Genomic DNA, 5,000 nt, shown 5'->3' with positions numbered 1-5,000 from the left:
AGTCGGCAGCAGGTGCTGACTGTGAGTCTGCACGATTTATGGTCCAGGGCTTGACGGAAAAGACTGTTGGTCCAGACAAGGGGGCAGCGGCAGCCATGCCAACAGGGGGGAATCGGCAGCGCAGATTTTTCGACGAACATGGGCTGGACGCTGGACTGGCCGGGCCATGCAGGAAAATTCATCGAGGGGACACGCTGAAGAAACAGCGCTGGTTTAGACACGGTGGGCGCAGTGTTGGAATCGGCAGCGCCGATGAAACCGGCAAAGTCGGCAGAATTGGCAGCGGGTGCTGGCGATGGGTCTGGACGGGCTGGATAGTCCAAGGCTCGACGAGAAAGACCGCAGGTTGAGACACTGGGGCAGTGGCAGCCCGCGGGACAGCGTCGGCAGATTCGGCAGCGCAGATTTGTGCGGCTGCAGGTTCGTCGGGGAAAATCGGCAGCGCAGATTGTCTGACGAGCATGGGCTGGACGCTGGACTGTCCAGGCCAGGCAGGAAAAGTCGTCGAGGGGACACGCTGACGAAACAGCGCTGGTTCAGGCACGGCGGGCAGTGCTGGAATCGGCAGCGCCGACGAAATCGGCAAAGTCGGCAGAATCGGCAGCGGGTGCTGGCGATGGGTCTGGACGGGCTGGATAGTCCAAGGCTCGACGAGAAAGACCACAGGTTGAGACACTGGGGCAGTGGCAGCCCGCGGGACAGCGTCGGCAGATTCGGCAGCGCAGATTTGTGCGGCTGCAGGTTCGTCGGGGAAAATCGGCAGCGCAGATTGTCTGACGAGCATGGGCTGGACGCTGGACTGTCCAGGCCAGGCAGGAAAAGTCGTCGAGGGGACACGCTGACGAAACAGCGCTGGTTCAGGCACGGCGGGCAGTGCTGGAATCGGCAGCGCCGACGAAATCGGCAAAGTCGGCAGAATCGGCAGCGGGTGCTGGCGATGAGTCTGGACGGGCTGGATAGTCCAAGGCTCGACGAGAAAGACTGCTGGCTTAGACACTGGGGCAGTGGCAGCCCGCGGGACAGCGTCGGCAGATTCGGCAGCAGTGTCTGTTTCGGCAGCGTTGGCTCGGAATCGGCAGAGCCGGCGAAATCGGCAAAGTCGGCAGCAGGTGCTGACTGTGAGTCTGCACGATTTATGGTCCAGGGCTTGACGGAAAAGACTGTTGGTCCAGACAAGGGGGCAGCGGCAGCCATGCCAACAGGGGGGAATCGGCAGCGCAGATTTTTCGACGAACATGGGCTGGACGCTGGACTGGCCGGGCCATGCAGGAAAATTCATCGAGGGGACACGCTGAAGAAACAGCGCTGGTTTAGACACGGTGGGCGCAGTGTTGGAATCGGCAGCGCCGATGAAACCGGCAAAGTCGGCAGAATTGGCAGCGGGTGCTGGCGATGGGTCTGGACGGGCTGGATAGTCCAAGGCTCGACGAGAAAGACCGCAGGTTGAGACACTGGGGCAGTGGCAGCCCGCGGGACAGCGTCGGCAGATTCGGCAGCGCAGATTTGTGCGGCTGCAGGTTCGTCGGGGAAAATCGGCAGCGCAGATTTTTCGACGAACATGGGCTGGACGATGGACTGTCCAGGCCAGGCAGGAAAATTTGTCGAGGGGACACGCTGACGAAACAGCGCTGGTTCAGGCACGGCGGGCAGTGTTGGAATCGGCAGCGCCGACGAAATCGGCAAAGTCGGCAGAATCGGCAGCGCAGATTTTTCGACGAACATGGGCTGGACGCTGGACTGGCCGGGCCATGCAGGAAAATTCATCGAGGGGACACGCTGACGAAACAGCGCTGGTTCAGGCACGGCGGGCAGTGGTGGAATCGGCAGCGCCGACGAAATCGGCAAAGTCGGCAGAATCGGCAGCGAGTGCTGGCGATGGGTCTGGACGGGCTGGATAGTCCAAGGCTCGACGAGAAAGACTGCTGGTTTAGACACTGGGGCAGTGGCAGCCCGCGGGACAGTGTCGGCAGATTCGGCAGCGCAGATTTGTGCGGCTGCAGGTTCGTCGGGGAAAATCGGCAGCGCAGATTTTGCGACGAACATGGGCTGGGCGATGGACTGTCCAGGCCAGGCAGGAAAATTTGTCGAGGGGACACGCTGACGAAACAGCGCTGGTTCAGGCACGGCGGGCAGTGTTGGAATCGGCAGCGCCGACGAAGTCGGCAGAATCGGCAGCGCAGATTTTTCGACGAACACGGGCTGGACGGTGGACTGTCCAGGCCAGGCAGGAAAATTCGTCGAGGGGACACGCTGACGAAACAGCGCTGGTTCAGACACGGTGGGCGCAGTGTTGGAATCGGCAGCGCCGAGAAAATCGGCAAAGTCGGCAGAATCGGCAGCAGGTGCTGGCGATGAGTCAGGACGGACTGGATAGTCCAAGGCTCGATGAGAAAGACCGCTGGTTTAGACACTGGGGCAGTGGCAGCCCGCGGGGCAGTGTCGGCAGATTCGGCAGCAGTGTCTGCCGATTCGGCAGCGTTGGCTTGTTGGCGCGGGGGGCCGATGCGAGTGGGGACTTGGGCAGCGGGCAGTGAAAGCAAGAGTTTCCCCGATGCTGCCGGGAAAAACGCTCCCCGGGATGGCCGGGTGAGATGACCCGGCGGCCCGCGACGGGTCATTCAATTCCATGCCCCGTCAACATAACTCCCGATGTACTGTTTGCTTTTTCGGAAGAAGAGATCCATCCCCCCATCCTCGGCCAGCCAAAAACGCTCCAATTAATGGCCGGGTGAGATGACCCGGCGGCCCGCGACGCGTCATTCAAATCACTGCCCTATCGGCTACAACTGCTGATGGGTGGGATTAGAGGCCTGCCATGGTGGTGAGGGGCGGCGAGGACCGTGAAAGCTAGAGTTTTTCAGAGGCTGCCGGGAAAAAGGCCCCTCGGGTGGCGGGGTGCGAGGACCAGGCGCGTCATTCAATTCTCTTCCCTATCAACTTGGCTCCCGTTGGCGGGATTGGAGGCCTACTGTTTGTTACAGGGCTAAAATCGTCAGGGGAAGAGCTGACGAAACAATGCTGGTTTGGATGCAGGGGGTAGTGTTGGAATCGGCAGCGCGGACAAAATCGGCAAAGTCGACAAAAAAGACTGTTGGCCTGGACATCGGGGCAGCGGCAGCCATGCCGACAGGGGGGGAAATCGGCAGCGCAGATTTGTGCAGCTGCAGGTTCGTCGGGGAAATCGGCAGCGCAGATTTTTCGATGAACATGGGCTGGAAGATGGACTGTCCAGGCCAGGCAGGGAAATTCGTCAAGGGGACACGCTGACGAAACAGCGCTGGTTTAGACACGGTGGGTGCAGTGTTGGAATCGGCAGCGCCGACGAAATCGGCAAAGTCGGCAGAATCGGCAGCGGGTGCTGGCGATGAGTCTGGACGATTTATAGTCCAGGGCTTGATGGAAAAGACTGTTGGTCCAGACAATGGGGCAGTGGCAGCGCGGATTTGTGCAGCTGCAGGTTCGTCGGGGAAAATCGGCAGCGCAGATTTTTCGACGAACAGGGGCTGGGCGCTGGACTGGCCGGGCCAGGCAGGAAAATTCGTCAGGGGGCCACGCTGACGAAAACAGGGGCTGCGGAGTGGAAAATCGGCAGCGCAGATTTTTCGACGAACAGGGGCTGGACCGGCCGGGCCAGGCAGGAAAATTCGTCAGGGGGGCACGCTGACGAAAACAGGGGCTGCCGCGTGGAAAATCGGCAGCGCAGATTTTTCGACGAACAGGGGCTGGACCGGCCGGGCCAGGCAGGAAAATTCGTCAGGGGGGCACGCTGACGAAAAGAGGGGCTGCCGCGTGGAAAATCGGCAGCGCAGGTTTTTCGACGAACAGGGGCTGGACGCTGGACTGGGCCAGGCAGGAAAATTCGTCAGGGGGCACGCTGACGAAAAGAGGGGCTGCCGCGTGGAAAATCGGCAGCGCAGATTTTTCGACGAACATTCGTCAGGGGGGCACGCTGACGAAAAGAGGGGCTGCCGCGTGGAAAATCGGCAGCGCAGATTTTTCGACGAACATTCGTCAGGGGGGCACGCTGAGGAAAACAGGGGCTGCCGCGTGGAAAATCGGCAGCGCAGATTTTTCGACGAACAGGGGCTGGATGCTGGACCGGCCGGGCCAGGCAGGAAAATTCGTCAGGGGGGCACGCTGACGAAAAGAGGGGCTGCCGCGTGGAAAATCGGCAGCGCAGATTTTTCGACGAACAGGGGCTGGACTGGCCGGGCCAGGCAGGAAAATTCGTCAGGGGGGCACGCTGACGAAAAGAGGGGCTGCCGCGTGGAAAATCGGCAGCGCAGATTTTTCGACGAACAGGGGCTGGACGCTGGACTGGGCCAGGCAGGAAAATTCGTCAGGGGGGCACGCTGACGAAAACAGGGGCTGCCGCGTGGAGTGGCAGCCTGCACGCAGATGCGAATTCGGCAGCGCACGATGGCTTGAGCAGGTCATGGGTTCGACTTGGCGCGATCTGAAACCTGGACGAGGGACTGTCGACGCTGGACGAGCCAGCGCGGTGGCCTGTCGTGCCCCGTTCAGGGGGGGCCTGCCGCGGAGACAGCCCTCGCGGGCTCGACAGCGCAGGCCAGCGTCCCCGACGTCGCTGGCCGCGGCAGGCGAGCTGCCGGGGTTCCCGCATTCCTACAAGAAAACGTCGTGCTTTCCACATGAAACCAATCCAGTAAAATCAGCCATATTTTTATGAGGCTGCCCACTGAATTTGGGGTCATTCCGGGCCGGTTCCTAGTTTTGCGGATTTACTCGATTTCTAATGGTAGGAAAATTAAAACAAATACTTCCCGACCTCGAAAAATTCTGGGAAAATTAATGAAGGTGGATTGGATTTTTGCCAACCTCTGTGCAAAATTTCAGCTCAAAATACCAAGAAATGAATTTTTTAGAGGGGGGGTGACAGCTGGGACCTAGTAGTGTCTCCCCCTGCCAGAGCTGCAATGACACTTATTGCTCTTTAGGGAGCCACCAGGCCGGCGCCCCTCAAAGACCACACGCGCGCG

This window comes from Populus nigra, chromosome 2 (assembly GCF_951802175.1).
Source record: "Populus nigra chromosome 2, ddPopNigr1.1, whole genome shotgun sequence".
In the NCBI taxonomy this organism is placed as follows: domain Eukaryota; kingdom Viridiplantae; phylum Streptophyta; class Magnoliopsida; order Malpighiales; family Salicaceae; genus Populus; species Populus nigra.
The sequence above is the reverse complement of the archived record's forward strand: the minus strand, read 5'-3'. Positions refer to the sequence as shown.